Source organism: Peromyscus maniculatus, chromosome 4 (assembly GCF_049852395.1).
Source record: "Peromyscus maniculatus bairdii isolate BWxNUB_F1_BW_parent chromosome 4, HU_Pman_BW_mat_3.1, whole genome shotgun sequence".
NCBI classification, from domain to species: Eukaryota; Metazoa; Chordata; class Mammalia; order Rodentia; family Cricetidae; genus Peromyscus; species Peromyscus maniculatus.
This window is the reverse complement of record NC_134855.1, coordinates 151,215,208-151,236,097: the sequence shown is the minus strand read 5'-3', so window position 1 is coordinate 151,236,097 and position 20,890 is coordinate 151,215,208. Positions and strand designations below refer to the sequence as shown.

General features: G+C 42.4%; 1 long non-coding RNA gene across 2 annotated transcripts in view; it reads left to right on the top strand.

The window, feature by feature from the left end:
- Nucleotides 1–5,372, top strand: part of LOC121829174 (uncharacterized) — a 34,535-nt gene extending 29,163 nt beyond the window's left edge. For both annotated transcript variants that reach the window (XR_006071967.2, XR_006071968.2), the window contains one exon: nucleotides 5,246–5,372. This is a non-coding gene — a long non-coding RNA (uncharacterized LOC121829174). The remainder of the gene's footprint in view (nucleotides 1–5,245) is intronic.
- The last annotated feature ends 15,518 nt before the right edge of the window (nucleotides 5,373–20,890 follow it).

Here is a 20,890-nt window from a genome sequence, read left to right as displayed (position 1 = left end):
ATTCTTTAAAAAATAAATAGTTGAGTATACCAATTATAAGACAAAGGTTTGTCAGACTGAATTTAAAAACAGTTTCAAAACAAGAACATGACCCAAGTATTTCTTTCTACAAAGATAACTCAAATATCATGATATAATTAGGTAGTAGATATTCTTAGAAGAGACTAAAAGTCATCAGAAAGAAGGAATGAACTGGGACTGGACAGATGGTCCAAGGCTAGGACCACATACTCCTCCTGCAGAGGACAGGAGTTCAGTTCAAAGCCCTGTGTCAGATAGATCACAACATCCAGTAATTGTAGCTCCAGAGGATCTGCTGCCCTCTGCTGTCCTCTGGGGCCCTCCTTGTGTATTGCATTCTTAGGCCTGCACACACACACACACACACACACACACACACACACACACACACACACGCATGCACACGCACAAGCGTGCACAAATCAATCAATTAATAAATAAACAAATAAATAAAATATAAGAAAATGCAGAAGGAATGAGCTACTTATCCATGAAGGCTTGATGGACTTTGATAGCAAGGCATCTACAATTCAGACCGAGGAGTCCATGCTCTATGATGACAGGAGTACCGTCAAAATGACAAGACAGGAGAGGAATGGTTGCTAATGGACAAAGCTGTAGAGAGTAAATGGAATGTTGATGTGAATAAAGAAGGAACAAGAGGGAGCTCTTCGGCCATGGATGATCTAGTTCTGTATAATGATTATGGTGGTGATTGTATGGATCTACACACAGGACAAGAAGTTCTAGAAATATCATGCAATCTCAAAAAAAAAGATGTAAAACCTAAAGAGGTTTTGTTTTGTTTTGTTTTTTGTCTAGTTTACAATAATCCACAAATACCAGTTTCCTGGTTTTAACACTATTCTGCAGTTATGTAAGACACTACATTTGGGGTGACTAAGTAAAGGGTGCCTGAGTTATTGTATTGTTTTTTGCAACTCCTTGAGTTGATACTTCGTGTGAAAACCTGTCTGAAAAAAAAATCTGTTGACAGTTCTCCCAACAGAGTGTGTGTGTACACGTATCTGTCCTGACCTTTGACCCTGTGAGTCTTCCTGACTATTGTGATGAATAGGAAGTGGCAAGGTGAGGCTGCCTTATCTCTGAGATTTAGAAATAGCTTCAGAATAGATTCAGAAATAGCTTCTGCTGACTGCTTTCAAGAACTTGACTGGAGAGCCCTCAGCAGCCATGTCAGGAGCAGCTGCCAGCCTCAGAGCTCAGCCTGGAAGGCCCTGTAGAGAAGATGGTACCCAATTGTCCCATGGGTTCTGCCCAGATTTTGTGTTCTTCCCTACCCTGAGAGCCCTGGTACCAAGCATCTGAGTGTAAAACTCTTGAGGTGACCCGAGTCTCAGCCAGTGTCTGGGAGGAGCTACGTGAGATAGCTTCAGCTCAGCCAATCCTCAAATTCAGTTAGTGAATAAACCGTCTGTGTTGAGCCACTGTTTGGTGGTGGGTTGTCTGCTGTGGATATTGCTCTATCTAAATAAAACACTGATGGTCAGTGACCAGGCAGGAAGTAGGTGGGACAAGGAGAGAGGAGAATTCTGGGAAGCGGAAGGCTGAGGGGGAGAGACACTGCAGCCACCGCCAGGAGAAGCAGCATGTAAAGACTCTGGTAAGCCACCAGCCACATGGCAAGGTATAGATTTATAAAAATGGGTTAATTTAAGATAAAAGAACAGTTAGCAAGAAGCCTGCCATTGCCATACAGTTTATAAGTGATATAAGTGTCTGAGTGATTATTTTATATGTGGATTGTGGGACTGTGGGGCTTGGGGAACCTGGAGAGAAGCCCTCCAGCAACAGTTGTCTTCTCAGCTGATTTCTCGATTGACTCTCTTGATTGGTGAACTCTTCCTTTATGGGAGCCTGTTTATGAGTTTCATTAAATCTAGCACTCTCCCCTAACAGCTGCTCAACTATATTAGCTTTAAGTCAGTTCCAAGAACTACATGTCATTGGCCTGGCTGGAGTCACTTGAACATGCTGAATCTTGTTATTAATTTGTAAACCCTGACTCTTGCTCTAACACTGAACCTAAGATGTGTCAGGGTCCCAGCATCTTCTGAGTGATGTTGTCTGAACCCTAAGTGCTGAGAACAGAGAGCCATTTCCTTCTCAAAGTTAACACACACTGTTACAGTATCAGAGAGAGGGTAGGTCAGATCTATGTCATTAAGACTTCGGGGCTTCCCAACAGCCACCTCACTTCCTGGATGCCCATTTCTCTAACAGTAAAAGAAGGAGAACAAACCATTCAATCACTAATGGTCTGTCTATTGATGGAGCCTAAACCTGTCACTGACATCATGAAAACTGTTAACTTTGTGTACCACTGCATATTGTCAAAGGCAGGGAGGGAGGACTCTTGAGTCTGCCAAATAAAGGCGAGAAAAGAAAATCTCTAAGCTCTTCACCCGCCTCCCCTTCCCTGCACTCCAACAACAAGCACAGACAAAACAAGCCACTTCCAGGGTGTAAATCATGCAGACTGCCTGAGAATAGGTGGTGGCTCCAGCCCTGGATTGCTGAGGAGGAGGAGGGCCTAGAAAGGAGGCTTCTGTTTGCAGTGTTTGTTAATGAAGCCCCTTTTGATGGACAGCCCCAAGCGTTTAGTGTTGCAGTGAATAGATGCAATTCAAAGCATCGTGGCAGGCTGGTGTATTGATGCACTGTGTTGGAAATGATTATCACATGTGATTACGAGTGCTGCCCACCACCAGGACCCTTTGGGGTTCACAGGAAGCAGCTTGGTGCTATAAATGTGGATAAGCAGAGAGAAGGTGGCCGGATGGTGCTGACTCCTAGGGAAAGGCAATTAGCCTGGCCTTGCTCCCGCTGCCATGAATTAATAGGGAATTAGTGGGTCTCTTGTTTCATTCACACCTGTGCTCACCCCTGGGCACTTCACCTCACCCTGGAGTGAGTTCACACTGGTGCTTTCCAGGTGCTGAGCAAACCATTCGCACTTGTCAGGAACATGTTCCCTCTGAGTTGCTGAAGCCCGGAAAGCAATGCTTCCTCTCACGTTTCGTGATTGACATGCCTGCAACTTCTCACGCCTCTGACATTGGAGTCTCCTTGCACTTCTCTCCTCTGTACACCTGGATTGTGAAGATCTTCTAGAAGTACAGCCATCCAGCCAAGTGCTGTTGAAACTCCCATGCCATTTCCTGGCATTGCTTGCCCTTCGACTCTTTGGCACTTGATGACTTGGCTAGGCACAAGAACAGTGTCAGAATCTGTTCTGAGTGCTCACTGCATGCTGGACCCAGCCTTTCCTGCCTGGGCCTACTTAATCTCTCAACAGCTACTTCCTCCATATTACAGAGAAGGAAATCAAGAGTGAGATGGTTTAGTAATCAAGCTCCAAGGGCTAAAGAGGGACTGTGTGTAAAACACTCACCATGCAAGAGTGAGGACCTGAATTCTAGCCCACATCAGCCCCCCCCCCCAAAAAAAAGGGCAAAGTGTCACATGCTTGTAATCCCAGGATTGCAGAGGCAGAGACAGGGGCTCCAGGGCCACCTTGCCTAACTGAATTGATAAGCTCCAGGCAAGTGAGATAGCTTGTCTCAAAAATCAAGGTGGATGGCACACTGAGGAACAGAACCCAGGGTTGACATCTGGCCATCATATGCACGTTCACACATGCGTACCTCTATATACAATGATCCCAAATACAATCAAACCCCAGATCACACAAAGGGCTTAGATAATGTATGTCCCCAACTATTCTGCTCAGCACTATTTTTTTTTTTTTTTAATTTTCCTGTCTTGGTGCAGTAGAAAGGAGAGAAACATTCTGGCTCCAGTGACAAACCGAAGACAACAGACATTGCTCTGTGGCTCCAATCTCAGCATCCTAAGTGCTGAATTTTTAACCCTGTCACTTAGAGCTCTGTAACAATGTCCACTTCCTGACACCTTCAACCCATGGTGATCACCAGGTAGAATGTGTGAGAAGTTTCATGTCTGCCTGTGGCATATTTGAAAGGAATTATAGTGATAGAATTCTTTGGCTTGCCAATATTTATGTTGTAGTCTGCCTCTCCCACTAGGAGCATCAGGCATCAAACAGTAGAGAGAGATTCTGGACCAGCATGTGGAATCCATTCCTGTGAGGCTGCAGGTGGCCCACAGGCTGCAGGATTTTCTTACATGCCACTGTGGTGGTCATTAGCTATAGTGTGTTTCAAGGGTCTCAAGTCTACTGACACCAGCAGACTCCCGGGTCATTGCAACTCTCAGGATCAATACGATTTTGGTGAACACTGCTTTCCCAAATTACTGAATGTTGCTGGACCTCTCACGTAAGGCTATGTTCTGCAGTCAGTCCATCACTGGCAGACATTATACTAGACAATTGCCATTCTATCCCATCACACTTAGTCTACAGTCTTCAGTCACTCCCAAGTTCAACAGATGCCATGCAGTGCACCTGCTCAGCCTGTCTCAGGTCCCAGTCTCCCCATCACTTATGTTGTTGTGGGATCATGTGGCTGCCTACTCCCCACCCTCATCTGCACACCCCAGCCCTGTCACATCTGAGTCCTCAAGTTCATTCATTAAATTTGTGAAGCTGACCAATGCAAAACTTCAGAGTGTTTCTTCAGAGCCCTCAAGCTGAAATGCATACAGGCTCTGAGCAGGTAAGGTTGATTCCACAAACAATGTGGCTATCTAGGCTAATTCTGAGAAACAGGAAGTTGTTTCCAGGTCAAAGGTGAAACAAAGGTGGCCATTTTGTTTTTTTAGTTTCTTTCCAGAAATTCATATTGTATATATGAGGTATGAGTTTTCCCCCATTAAAAATGGTACCCCTTAACTGTCATTAAAAAAATATTGTGTAGACCATTAACTGTCTATGAAACAATGTGGTCTTAAGAGCTGCCAGCTTATAGCAATCTACTGAAGTATAGGTTTGGGGGTTAAAAAAATCAATTAGCATTTTTTTTTAGTTCTTCAGTTATCTAAGAACAATACTCACTGTCTTGGCACACTTGGGTGAAGGATTTATTGATTGGTTTTTCTGCTTAAAATGTTCACTCATAGAACCAAATTGATTAAGATCTAAACTTAAATATGATTTGTCCCCTACCCTTGGCGTATACACAATCAGATGGATAGATATGTTGATACAGGAAACACTAAGCAAACAGCACTGATAATTAGTGTGATGGATTTGGTGGCTTCTCTGTTTTCATGTTCCTAGGAGAAACACTGATTCTTACTGAGTGAACACCTCCTAACTAAATGAGAAAAGCAGTCTGAAGACCTGTGGTGACAATGGTCGATTGGAAGAGCAACAAGTATGACAGTCGTACAACAATGGGAAGGGCCGAGGAGATATATGTTTAATGATATAGTAAGTGGGACATATAGATTTAAAAACCACTTTCCAAACTCTTGTGTTTTTCAGGTAATATGTCACTACTGTCAGGTGTCCATGTGGCAATACTGAGCACATAGTATGCCAAGAAATATTTAAACAATCCATTGCTTATCCCTAGAACCCCATTAGCAAACACGTTCTTTTCTATTATATGTATTTAGACCCAGGGGGATTTATGATTCCTGGTTATTATTATATATCCTGTGATAAGCCATGCAGCTATACCATGAAAATCTTCACTCAGGAAGCATTTCTCTCAGGTAGCAAAGCAACAGGAAAGAGGACATTTATCTTCACCTCTACAGCAGGGCAATGGCGTCCTGTTGGGGAAAACTAACACCACCAACAACTGAAATGGAAGTTTAAAACAGCTGAGTGTAGAGAATCCTGTGTTTTAATGGCAAGAGCTGTCAGAGATATGCCTCACGGAAATCCTTCACAGCTTTTGTCCACGCAGCAAGATCTTTTGCTTTGCTGTCTCACTGTCCCATCTGTGAGTGAGTCTTCATTTCTCTCTTGTTGAAGCCACAGCCAGATGGTGGGGGCAGCTTGCCACACCTCTGTGACCTCCCCGCACAGTAGATGCCTCCAAGTGTGTCCTCTCCTCCTTGGAGTCGCATGCTGAGCCTCTTGACGCTGCCTTCATTGTCATAAGATTTCAGGCAAGGCATGCTTCATTTAATGAAGGCCTCCAGGGTGAGCGAGTGACCTCCAAACTTAGGGACCAGATGGATTCTGTGCTGCAAAGGAATCAGAAACCATAAAAGATGACATATTCAGAATGTTTTCCAAAGCTGGTGAGCAAAGGATTCATATATCACTTATGCAAAGATGTTGGTGTCATTGGCAAATTCAGTTTTATTGGCTAACCTTGGTGGCTCCCTCCCTGCCTTACATAAGGAAACTTTGAAGGATGTATCTATAGACTTGGTTACATCTGTGGACATATGGCCCCTCATTTAGACCTCTCTTCATTTCTCCTAAAATGTAACAGGAGCCACGCTAAAACATTGTTCTTAAAATTTTGAGCTTTTTTTTTTTTTCATTTTCCATTCATGATCTTCTTGTGTTCCTAGCTACGAGCAAGAAGTCTAGGAAAATAGTTCTTCTTCAATTCACCTCCTCCCCAATCCAATCAAAACGGAGGTTTCACTATCACGTACATTTCTGTCTACTCCAAACTTGGTGTTAACTATGTTTGTTTGTTTGTTTCTAAATTCATCCTCTACTCATCAGAATGATTTGATTCTAAACAAATCTGACCTTCACCCTCCAGCTAAAATCACCTCAATGATTTCTGATTGCCCATGGGACAAGAGTCTACATTCATTATAACACAGTTCACAAGATTCTCATGGAAGGGATTTTTGTCTAACCTTCTCTTGATCCATCATTGTTTCTTTAAATTCCATGTTCTAACATAAGTAGATTAATTATTATTAACTCTAGAAAAACATATATTATTATAATAGACATTTTTTTTAAACCTGATTCTCAAAACTCCTACTCTATCATACTTCATGTACTTGCCCCCGACAAGGATCTCAGATTGACTTTTTGTTTCTTCTATGGTGTGTGCATGAATGCATGCATGTTCTTATGTGTAGTAGGTGCCTGTGTGCATGGATTCTAAAGGGTGGCTCCTCATGTCTTCCCCCATCAGTCTCCACCTTATTTATCCAGTCAGGGTTCTTTCATTTGACTTCAGTGCTCATCAGTTTGGCTACTATTACTAGCTCACTTGTTCCTTGAACCTTATCTCTGCCTCCTGCCTCCTGGCCTCCATACCCACCAGGCTTTTATATGGGCACTGGAGTTCTCAACTCCGGTCCTCATACTTGCCCAGCATGTACTTTTGACCACTGATCTACCTCTTCAACATAGAACTGAGTCCTAATACATCTTATAACACATTATCAATTATTAGAGCTAAAGTTAAGACTAGAACTACACATTATTTATGGTTCAAACGTGGGCCTTTAAAAATGTAATTTGAAGACCACTGTCCAGTCAAGAGACTTCTCACCCAGTTTATTTCTGTTATTCAAAAATAATTTGTTTTATCTGTGTCTTTTGCCTTGAGTAGTTTGATGTGTTTGGGAAGCAACCCTAAGATTCCAACATATGACTGACAAATTTCTTTCCCTTAAAAGTGAATTGGGCATTATGCCCTGAATCCCCAATGAGTGTGTCTCATTCACAAGGTACCCTAGTTACTATTCCTCTCTGTTAGCAACTGCACTTACATTTGTAATACCTCTTAATAGATAAAGCCCTCACGTGCTACCTGGTAGATTCAGTAACGGCTCATACTATTAATGATCCTTCAATAATTCCCAGTTACCAAAATCACCTGGCATAAATGGCCTCCAGCTGATGATTTTAAGAAAGCCATGAAGAGTCATTAAGAGACCATGCCTAACCTTGGGACAAGGTCATCTGCATTGGAGGCTTAATCTACAAATGATGAATAAAATGCTTAGATGGCGTCATCATTAATATAATAAGTATAATTGTGGGAGCAGCAGAACACATGAGTGGGATACTAGGATTAATTTCAAAATGTAAGTTAAACAAAGAGTTTGAATACATGTATCCTGTGATTCCAGAAGACTCGGGTAATTAAAGGAACATTAGTGTCTTTCATGGATAACTACATATGAGTTTTGGTTGGTCAGACCCCCAAGATCTCTAAAAATTCACAGGCTATTGCTATTAATAGTAGTTACCCATGATGACTGTATGGTAAGACCTGTTAAAGATCCCTCATGATAAAATATGGACCCGCTTGATAGTTTCTATATAGACACTATCTTCTACTTCTAACTTATTGGACGTACTTTCTGAAAATAGAAATTTATCATTGCATAAACATCCTTAAATCTGGCACAACAATGCAAACAATTGCATACACAAATCTGACTTGTCATTGATTGGAATCCATTGATTAGAAACTGGCTGGAGATGAGACTGGCTGGAGGTGAGGACAGCCTCAGATTCAGCAGCCATGGCATGTTGAATCACATTGGTCATTCATTTATTCACCAGATACTTTATTTAACAAATTTACTTAGCTTTCTATTCTCTGCTGTGCTCTGTTTCTGTTGATGACAATGATACATGAAAATGAGAAATGCCTTTTTGCCCTCGTGAAGCACATGAGCTTGTCCCTGGAGAATCAAAACTAAACACTGTAGGCAGAAATGAGTAAACACTTCAATAGATCAATCTGGATCTGGATAATTGCTGTGATAAAAATAAATCAAAATAAATATTGACGGCAAACTATGTTGGTGGGTTACTGTTCAGGCACTGGTCAGGGAAGGGCCTCTGCTGAGGCAGCAATCAAGCAGAGATCTAAGTGAAGCGCCAAGCGGTGCAAAGCATGGGGATGTGGCAGACCGAGAAACCCCAGCATGGTTTGACATGTCTGATAAACAACAGAGAGTAATACAGCTGGGCAGAGTGACCTTCTTGCCCTGCCTGGTTATGTGTGAATAGTGGCATAATTTGGTCAAAAAATCTGATGTCTAACATTCAAAAATAGTTACAATTTAGTTAAACTACAGAGGCCAGGCTTCTCCTTTGGCAACATTTGCAAAGGAGATGTGAGTTCTCTCCACTAAGTGGTTAAGCGTTTACTACTCTGGGTCAAGGGGAAAAGAGCTGTGCTCATGCTTCCAAAGCTAACCCTCCCTCCTGCACTGCATTCATGTCTTTCTGTTTTGTCTTGTCACCCACTGATTTTAAAGAGCAGCAACAGTTTGAGGATGGACTTAGAACTATGAGGTGCATAGGTGTTGGGAAAGATGTGTGGGCTGGGAGGCAGAGAAGAGTGAGAGAGCGAAAGGAAACAGAATGCACTGTGCACATGTATGAAATCATCAAAGAACAAGTGTAGTCAATAAAAAGACGAAGAAACAAAAAGCTTAACTTAGGCATGGCAGTACACCCCTGCATTCCCAACACTGCAAGGATCAGTCCAAGGCCAGTCCTAGCTAATCAGTGAGTGTGAAGTCAGCCTGGGCTCCATGCGATGCTGTCTCAGAAGCATAAACAAAGGCTCACTCTGTGTTAGTTTCTTTGACAAGATTCCAGTGAATCATTAGACATAGACTATGAACCAGAGACTATAAAAGAAAGAATCGATAAGTGGATAATCTGTCTGTAAAACCTTCATGAGACTATATAGATTAGATAATTATGATATATATATATATATATATATGAGATACATAGATATGTAGATACCTATGTGATATATAGATACAGAGAATAGGTGTGTATATTTGTATATGATTATATATACACCAATATATGCACTCACATGTATATGTGGATCTATATTGCATTATTATATTCAGTAGGATATATTAAACTATATTATGTTTATATTATTATATATTTATATTATTATATTATTACTAGTCATATAAGAAATTAACTGAAAACCAGTTCTGAGTTTTCACTCAGACTCCAGAAGAAAAAGTATTTCTACCAATGTGTAGTCTCTACTCTCTCCCTCAACACAGACTAAACAGACCAAAGCCAAGCAGGATGAGCTCCCATAGACAGGCAGATAGACACCAGAAGAGGAGCATGGCAGAAACATATGAGCATCCTTACAGATCCATAGAAACACCAACAGCATTGTCTGGAAAGACCCAGGAATTCGTATTAGGCAAGTGGGACAGATAGCATAACACATCCAGAAGGGAGACCCCATCTGGCCAGCCCAATGACTGACTTATCAGTCACATGATCACAGGTATGCACCCCAAATTCAGGTCACTTTAAGGATAACCCTAAATTGTCCAGAGGCCATCAGAGCTGTAGGAGCAATTTAACACCTTCTCTCTGGGTTGTTTAATATAACTTAATTAACACTTTCACTATGTGTTCATTTTAAAAGTGATTTTAGAAGTATTTTTAATATTAAAACAAACCAAGGTGCAAAGTAAGTTTTTATGCATAAAAAAACCCCACTAAACTAGTATAGGCTCCAAGAACCCTTTGGTGTTCAAATCCTCAGGTAATCTCTGCCATTTACAGAATACTTCTTTTATTTATAAACACATCTTTTGGGTCAAATAATGTTCACATTCTTGTCAGAACATACCAGGTATGCTAGCGAAGCTACCTTCAACCTGGAGGTCTCATTGAGGCAAAAGCTGCTGACCCCACCCACACTCAGAGTTTCTAGTTTAGAATTGGCATGCACTTTTCCAGCCGGTGCCACAGCCGGTCCAGGGAACACACTTTGAAAACCAGTCCTAGAGTGAAAATTGTAACAAGAATTAGAATTCCAAGTAACTCCTGGTTCCATCACAGCATAGAAGAGCAAGCTAACCCACGGGAAGACAAAGGATTCCCCCCAGGCATACTTCATGAATGGCTTTTATTTGGTCCTATACACCTTGCCTTGCTTTAAGTTTTTCAGGAAACAAAATCAGCCCAGACTTTTTGGATAGTAACAGAGTTATGAACTGGTTTTCTTCTCTGTTGTGGGAACACAGCACCTGCTGAACTCTCCCCCTTCCACGAGACTTTAAAAGCAACTCGTGGTTCAATAGAAGCAACTCGTGGATGTTCCATGGAAGGAAAGGCATTTCCCAGATGCTGGTTTCAGACCTCAGTCTAATACCTGATGGGGTCAGAAGCAGAAACCAAAGTGTTTCTGTGTGTCAGGGTGATGCAAATGAAGAATGAAAGTGGGACCATTGAGAGATCAACGTCAAATGTCAGAGAAGCTATTGCCTGGAACAAGAGCAGAGTGTGAGGCTGAGTTCAGGAAGGCACAGGGATTTCACAAGCCCACGGCAGCCTCCAGTCCTGTCAGTTCTGATCACCACAACTCATCCCAACAACACATCACAGTGGCCCGTGGCCTGCACATAACTAGCACCACAGTAAGACCCGTTTAAAAGGCAGGCAGTTGACACACAGTGAAAGCAGCTGTCCTGGTTTCTTTACTTGTGCTGTGACAAGATGCTGTGACCTGGCCCCTGCCTCCAGACATGCCCTCCCCCCCACACACACACATACAGCCAAAATCAAGGGTTTATTTTAGCTTACAACTCCAAGTTACAGTATATTATTGCAGAATTCAAGGCAACAGGAACTGGAAGCAGCCAGTTTCAGCACATCCACAGGCAGCAGAGAGAAATGAATGCTGGCAGACTTGCTCACTTCCATGTCTCATCTCTTACACCGTTCACAGTCCAAACCCAGGGAACAGTACTACCCACTCCTAGGTTGGATCTTTCCACATAAATTCAAGCCAGACAAGACAGTTCCCCGAGATATGCACATAGGCCAACCTCATCTAGACAGATGCCAGAGAAGGAGGAGGACCTCAGGGGCTAGCCACCCAGCTACACAACCAGCAATGGAGTAAGAAAGAAAGGTATACAGAAATAGAGAATGGAAAAAGCCCAGAGGCAAATAATAGATGGGATAATTTTAAGTTAAGGAAAGCTGGTGAGAAACAAGCCAAGCTAAGGCCAGGCATTCATAATTAAGAATAAGCCTCCATGTATGATTTATTTGTGAGCTGGGTGGTGGGTGCCCCAAAGAAGAAGAAAAAACAAATAATGTGATGATATATTGTGTACCCTTAGTAAACATACCTGAGGATCAGAGGACAGAGCCAGGCACTAGATTAGACATAGAGGTCAAGCAATGGTGGCACACACCCTTAATCCTATCACTCAGGAGGCAGAGACCTGCCTGGATCTCTGTGAGTTCAAGGCCACACTGGAAACAGAGCCAGGGCATGGGGGCACACACCTTTAAACCCAGTACTAGGAAGCACACATGCCTTTAATACCAGGAAGTGATGTATGGGCAGAGAAAGGTATATAAGGCCTGAGGAAACAGGAACTCATTCTCTTTAGACTGAGGATTTCCTAGAGGTAAGAACTAGTGGCTGGCTGCTCTGTTTCTCTGATCCTCAGGCAACTTTATTAGGATATACAATATATCACTGTTGGTTTTAAATGCGGCACTTTTACTCTGTGAGGAAAGGTCATGAGGCATGACAAAACCCAGTATCAGAGAGCTTTATGGGGGGGGGGAGGAGACAGAACAGAGTGACCAGGCCTATGAAAGACACCTGCAGGGAGGGGGGAGGAGGAAAGACCAGAAGAGAGGGGAGGAGTCTGTGACCGTCTTTTTAAGGATTCTCCCCTGCACATGCACATGTGGGCTTACAGAGCTATGCCATGCATGTTCAGATTGCATGACCACGCTTTGCACATTGATTGATAGAGTGATCATGCAGCACACAGATGACATAACAGGTAAGATCCCTTGCTTGACTACTGAACTGCACATGTGTGGTCATGCAGCTGGAGGAGCAGCAGAAACCTAACAATCACCACAAAACAACAACATCCGTGCTCCCTCAGTTTGTCTGCAGAATTCAGTGCCTCTGTACTGGAGAACCTGCATTACAGCTGATGTTGACCAGGGACCTCTTTGCCCAGTCCTCATCCCCCATCATTTTCCTTCTCAAAAATCACAATGTCTGCATGTCTAATGATCTGAATATCTCTTACTTCCTCTACTTCTATAAATCATGGATGACAGCACTCAGCCTATCTTAAACTCAGTTGATTGCTTAGTTGCATTGGTAAAATTTTTTTCTTTTTTTATTAATTTTTTTCATTTATTTTACAGTTTCTTCTCCCTCCTCTCCCCTTGTTCCCTCCCGACAAGCCTCCCAGGTTTCTCCCTCCCCATCCACTTCTCCTCCTTCTCCTTTCAGAAAAGGGCAGGCCTCCCATGGGTGTCAACAAAGCATGGCATATCCAGTTGAGGCAGAACCCAGCTCCTCCCCTGCATCAATGGCCTAATCACAAAGAATAACAGCAAAGAGAAAAGGCCGCTGAGACCATTGAGAATCTGACAACCATGGTAGGTGACACCCACAAGAGCAAGGGTGAGTAGGCTGAAGCTATCGTTTGGTGGTGCCATACATCTGGATCCAGTATCCAGCTGCTGAGCAATAAACAAAAGATGAGTGCAAGGGTGGGCAGAGAGACATTCACACCTGAATATCTTGATGGCATGGATTGCTGTAACAAAGAAAAGCTTAACAAAGATTTAAAAAGAACAACCAGTCATTTGGACACCACTGATGGGTTAATTCATACCTAAAAAGACATAATCTACAAGAAACCTTCGGGCAATAGCCCAATATAACCCAACAAAGCTATTTATGTGACTGAATGAAGGTGTCCCTGGTGTTTACTAGAAGTCAGTCACAGACATATCCCCATCATAGCCACGTGAATGGAGTATTAGGGTAAACCAGATGAGTTGGCTACGTGAACAGGAAGCTTGTCACAAGCATGATTACCTTCAGTCTGTATTGACTGAGGAAATCCAATTAGACAAAGGCCAGCAGCTCAGCCTTGGCTGCAAGCCCTGAGGTTCCTGTCATCTGACACAGAACTCTTTAATCTGAAAGTAATTATTGAATTTCAAACACTGTTCTAGGCACCAGAAACATGACCAGGAACAAGCCACACAAGGCTCTTCCTTTTATAAAGATCAGAGCCTACAGTGTCATGAGGACAATAAATAAACAAATGTTTGCACCAAGTGATGGCTGACTCTGGTAAGGGACATGAGGAAGCTACAGGGTGCAATTGGCCCTGGAAGAGCAAGCATGGCCAGTGGAAGGTGTCTGAGTTGAGAAGTGCACATTGAAAAGGTTCTACTGGGAGGATCAGAGAAAAGAATGTTCAAGGCAGAAACCATTTCCAGAGAAACAACATCAATCTAGTGAGAAAGATCTCCACTCTTACCTATGGAAAGATCACAAAGAAGGTTGGTAGCCAATGGGGCTACTGCCAGAGTTAACAGACACCACACAGAGCCTCACAGAACATGGTAAGAAGTTTGGGTTTATGTCAGTACACTGGGAAGTCACTAGGAAGCTCAAGCCCCCGGGGTGCAAAAATAAACTCACTTATATTTTTTAATTTGGGGGGTATGTGTTTGTATGAATTTTCATGTATATCCATGTAGTGTGTGTGTGTGTGTGTGTGTGTGTGTGTGTGTACATATATGTGTGCATGTGTGTATGTATTCTTATGGAGGTGTGGAGGCCACAGGACATCCTCAAATGTCATTCCTCAGATACCACTACCTTTGTGTTTTTCATGAGACAGGGTAGTTCGAGAAATCTAAGAATTACACCTTAAAGTGTATAGGAATTTATTAGGGAGAAAGACTCACTACAGCATGAGAGATTTATTGTAGGGTCCTGGAAGGCTGAGGTACAGTCCCATACTGTTCTTCTGCATGAGTCCATCCCAGCATCCGAGCCCATGAGGGAGAGCAGAGAGCAGCTTAAGTGGTCTCAGGTCTTAAGAGTAGCCTGAGCCATGCTCCAGGAGCAGGTACTTCAATGTCATAAGTAGTTAGGCCCTTTACTAGCTACATCTCTAGGGGTGGTGCTTCAAGGTCATAGAACAGATATCTACTATAACAGGGTCTTTCACTGGCCTGGAACACACTGAGCAGCCTGGGCTGGCTTGTGAGCAAGCCCCAGGCTTTCATTTACATCTGCCTCCCCAGTACTGGGCTTGCAAGACCATCCCTGGGCCTAGGGTTTTAAAACAGTCTCTAGAGACTGATTCAGTCTTCATGAGTGCAAGGCAAGCACTTTACTGACTGAATGATTGCCTCTTTCCTGATTTGTGCTTTGTAAGAGCTCGGGATGTTATAGGAATAGAGACAGCTATCCATGGGGAAGTTTTCTGTCATAATCTGGGGAAAAGATGACATTGGCTTGGACAAGAATAAATAAAATTCAGATGCATTTTGCAAATAGGTTGGAGAGACCAACTTACCACATTAAACGCAGAAATAAATTTCTGAACTGTGGTAATGTCAGTAAACCAGGCAGGTATTGTTAGGGACAAAACTTCTTTATCAATATACCTTCAACATGCCCATAGCCTTCTCTTTTTTAGGTGGAACTTTCTGGAGAAAAAGGAGCATGCCCAGAAGTATTACTGTCCACCATTTTAACCTCTCTTACATCAGCTCTATGACCTTGAGCTGAGAACTTCAAGTGTGCTCATTATCTTTCCCTCTTGAAGTATCATCTTTATCTAAGCAAGACTGGGGATATTCTCCTTAAATGAGAGCACTCAGAGTGAGTCTACCCTTAGAATATGTGTGTACATACATGCATATGTTGTGTATATTCTTATTGTATACAATCCTCAATCCTTAAATGACCCCCATGCTCTCCTTGCCTGTTGGATGCAGATCTCTCCCTATTCTTATTTCCACTCTTATCACCATGCTTGCTTGGGTTTTTAAGCCTACCAAGATATGATTTGTCCTCAGTTAGAACAAAGCTTCAACTATGCCCACTCCTTGTGTCCCACCTTTGCCTCTTGGTTCTTCTAAGACTGTTTTAATTTCTAAATAGGTAGAGCTAAAACACAAACACAAGATCCTACCATTTTCCTTTATCTATTCCTAAACATAATTTTATGGTAGGACCCAGGAAATGACTGTAATATCCATCTGAACAGCAAATGTATGAGCCATCCTACCCCATCACGCTCCATCCACCCCCTGCAGAAATGGCAGAAGGAAGACCCATGCACACAACTTGTATGCAAATATTCATGGCAGCAGTTGCCATATGACCCTACAACAGTAGAAACAACCATGATGTCCTGAAACTTGAAAGCAGTTAAATCACACACGCATAGAAACAAAAGGGGCCAGCTCGCTGACACCAGCTAGAAGAGACTTTACAAGCAAAATGAAGGCGGACTGTAACACAAACTGCTAAACAGTCTTATTAATTAAAAAAAAAAAAACAGAGCCAGATATTGGGGTGAAAGCTGAAAGTTCAGAGGAATAGAACAAGTCAGCCAGCCTCAAGTTCTTACTGCTAGGAAATCCTCAGCTCAAGAGAGTTATTTCTTGTATATTCATGCCTTATATAACTTTCTGTACCCTGCCACGTTACATCCTCTCTGCCCAGCTACATCACTTCCTCTTTCCACCCAGGCCTATCATTTCCTGTCTGTCTGTACAGACCTCCAGACTTCTATGGTTAATTACTGCTGGGATTAAAGGCGTGTACCATCACACCTGGCTCTGTTCCCAGTGTGGCCTTGAACTCACAGAGATCCTATGGACCTTTGCCTCCCGAATGCTAAGATTAAAGGCATGTGCTAACATTGCCTGACCTCCAGGTTTAATATAAATAATAGCTGGCTTTGTCCTCTGATCCCCAGGCAAGCCTTATTTGTTAGAGCACAAATAAAATATTACCACAGCAGACAAAGGAAACAAAATGCAAAGATCTACATGTTCCACCTAGAAACATATCATGTGTGCTCATGGATGATGAAGGCTTCAATTAGGGAAGTGATTAAAATAGGTGAAGGAGCCAGGAATAAAACTCTACCAAAGACCTATGGTGGCTTCCCCAGGCCGACAAAAAGAGAAATCAAATATAAGGATAAAATATGTCCAGGGGCTGTTTTTATACTCGATGGAAAGATTCTTCTAAATTCTAATATAGTAATGGTTACTACATATTATTGGGTTCTTAGCACTTTCCCTGTGCTAAGGGGGCTAATATCACAGCTTGAATCCATCTAAGGCCCAGGTTGTTTCCAACCATACATTAATAGTGTGTCTTCCTTTACTTAGTGCCACTGAGTATTGAGCACATTGCTAAGGCTAGGGGATATCATAGAAAACTAGGTATTCAACCCTCGTTTGAGAAGCACAGATATATACATATGTGGCAGAGATGTTAGTATCTCATTCATACAACTCTATACTGCCCTTTAACTCAGCAATGTGCTAATTCACAGATGGATTCCACAGCTTATTCAATAAGGTTTGTTGTAAATAATACAGTTTCAGCATTATCACAAATAGTGAAAGACAGTGGGCAAGCAGCTTTTATCAGTAAGTGACTATATTCTAAAAAGAGGAAAAACACTGTTTCTCCCTATTCCCATGATGTCTTCATTTATCGTAGTATCTCTTTCCTTGCTCTCCCACTCTGTCCCTGTTCCAGCTCAAACCTCCCATTTACCTGTGTTCTCATCCCTCATCCCTTGCCCTCCATTACCCGCCACATCACCCCCAGTTTGCTCATGTAGATCTCATCTATTTCTCCTTTGCTGGGTGATCCTTGCATCCCTCCTACGGTTCTCCTTGCTAGCTAGCCTCCCCACAGCTGTGAGTTGCAGTCTGGTTATCCTTTGCTTTACATCTAGTATCCAGTTATGAGTGAGTACATACCATGTTTGTCCTTCTGAGCCTGGGTTACCTCACTCAGGATGATATTTTCTAGTTCCATCCATTTGCCTGCAAATTTCTTTGATTTTACTGCTAAAAAGTACTCCATTGTATATATGTGCCACATTTTCTCTATCCATTCTTTGGTTGAGGGGCATCTAGGTTGTTTCCAGGTTCTGGATATTACAAATAGTGCTGCTCTGAACATAGTTGAGCATGTGTCCTTGTGGCATGATTGAGCATTCCTTGTGTATATACCTAAGACTGGTATAGCTGGGTCTTGAGGTAGATTGATTCCCAATTTTCTGAGAAACCACCATACTGATTTCCAAAGTGGCTGTACAAGTTTGCACTCACACCAACAGTGGAGAGTGCTAGGGAAGTTCCCAGGAATCCACAAGGATGAACCCACCTTAGACTACTGACAATAGTTGAGAAGGTGCCTGAACCGGCCTACTCTGGTGGTCAGATGGATGAATACCCTAATGTTATTATAGAGCCTTCATTCAGTGACTGATGGAAGTAGATGCAGAGATCCACAGCTGGGCACCAGGCCAAGCTCCAAGAATCCAATCAATGAGAGAGAAGAGGGATTCTATGAGCAAGGGACATCGAAATCATGGGGGAGAAATGTACAGAGATGGCCAGCCAAACTATTGGAAACTCATGAACTGTGGACCAATAGCTGTGGAGCCCCCATGGTAGACTAGGCCCTCTGGATAGGTGAGACAGTTGTTTAACTTGTTTAGGGGGCCCTGAGGCAGTGGGATCAGGATCCATCCCTGGTGCATGAGCCAGCTTTTTGGAGCCCAGTGCCTGTGGTGGGACACCTTGTGCAGCCTTGGTGCAGGGAGGAGGGGCTTTGGTCTGCCTCAACTGAATGTACCAGGCTCTGATGACTCCCCATGGAAGACTTTGCCTTGGAGGAAGTGGGAATGGGGAGTGAGTTGGTGGGGAAGGCTGGTGACGGTGGTTGGTATGTAAAAATGAATAGAAAATTTCTTAATAATACAAAAGGAGAAAAAAAGAGAGGAAAAACACAAAAAAAAAATGGAAAGAAGAAAATGAACACTTAATGCTCTTGCAGAGGACCTAGGTTCAGTTCCCAGGACCCATATGTTGTCTCACAACTGCCTATAACTCCAGTTCCATGTGATCTTATTCCCTCTTCTGGCCTCTGTAAGTACCTGCATACACATGGAGCATATAAATTCACACAGATGCACACACACAGAAATAATAAACAAACATACTATGATATAAGTAAATATCTATTTACAATAAAACAGAGTCATAGGATAAAGTAGCCAATAGTGTATGCTGTGACTTGTGTCCTCAGGGATAGCCTATCAGAGAAGGTGACATTTGAGTCAAAAGCTGAATGATGAGACAGACTAAGTCATTGAATTAGCTGAAGATGGGGTGATGGCATACACTTTCCAATCACACATCATTCCATGTCATCTATAAATTATTTTATTATAAATTACATCCTATTCTATTATATGGATGTCGTAATAATATTGTTAAACATTTATATTGCTTTATTTCTTTTAATTTATTAAGAATACTATGACATGCAACTACATAGGGCCTTATCTGCTCCCTAATTTGTCCCTCAAGCTTCCCCTAGATTCCCCCCAACATACCCCTTTCCAACTTCATGTCCTCTTCTTTTTTTTTAACAACTCATTAATCCAAATAGTGATGCCAATGTGTGCATGGGTGTGGAGCCAACTCCTCGAATGTGGGCAACCTACCAGTGTCCATACTCCCAGAGAAGAATGATTCTCCCTCTCCACATGGCTATCTACTGTCAACAGCTTCTCTGATAAGGGCAGGCAGGGCTCAAGAGCCCAACCTCCACCCATGTTAAAATTTTTAACAGCTTGATCTTGTTTAGATCTTGTGCAGGTAACCACAGATGTTGTGAACTCATGAGCACAGTGGCCATGCCATGCACAGAAGATGGCATTTCAAAGCACTCCTGTCCATCCTCTTGTAGCTCTTACATTATTTCCTCTTTCTCTGCTGCATGTTTCCTAAGCTTTTATATCATGCACAGATAAAGATTGATAATATTAAAAAAATATATTCATCCATGTATGATGGTACATGCCTATAAGCCCAGTATTTGGGATTGCTAATGACAGATGACCACAATTTCAATGTTATACATACATGCAGGCAAGCAAGTGCTTGCAAACACATGCAATAAAAATAAATAAATATTTTTAAAAATAAAAAAAAATCAATGGCTGGGGATATAGACCATCAGTAGAATGCCTTCATGGCAGGCTTGAAGCCCTGTGTCCAATCCTTCAAAGCACATACACACAAAAATTTAAACTGTTAGAAGCAAAAACAGGTGGGAAACTAAATTTGGTCCAGAGATCAGACTTTCCACCAGCTCACAGTGATCCACCTGCCTCAGCCTCCAAGATTATAGGTATGCATTACCTTGCCAGATGCTCCCAGCCCATACATAAACTTTATGTCTTTTCCGACCTTGGGTGACAGTGCCATGTCACTTCTGTGGCTGATCAGAAAATAAACTCTGATGTTCTGTTAGGGACGTGTCCACTGAATTTTCCACGGACATTAAACACAAATGTCCCTTTCAGTATCAAGCCACATTTCGATTTCATCTTGAAGAAATTGTTCTGGCAGGGAAGAGGGTCTCTGAAATTTCCAAGCACTACCTCAGGGGCAGCTCTTAAAGTAGCATTAACGTCAGTGGATGTTACTCCAAACAATCAGTAGCAGGCTTCCTGAAATGGCCCTGTGTGTACAGAGGAATGTCCACCAAATCTGAAGTGCACAGCACAAGGCGGTAACATGGAACTGCCTTACAGAGCCAGACTCCCGTGTGTCTGTCCATACCACCTCATAAGCAATGCCCAGACGCTGACATTTAACACATGCCTTATAAATATGTGTTACTCTGATTTCCAAGAAGGACAATGCACATTTAAATGCACAGGATGAAATAGGGCAGATAGATAGCCAGAGATTGGAGGTGGGGGAGGTATTTATGGCCAGTGAGGATAGTTGTAATTCAGGATATTTTAATTAAATTCTGAGGCTCCTAACATAGTTATTCATTTTTATGAAATGTTTTATATTCCGAGAACATTTTAAAATTCAGTACCAATTTATACCTAAATT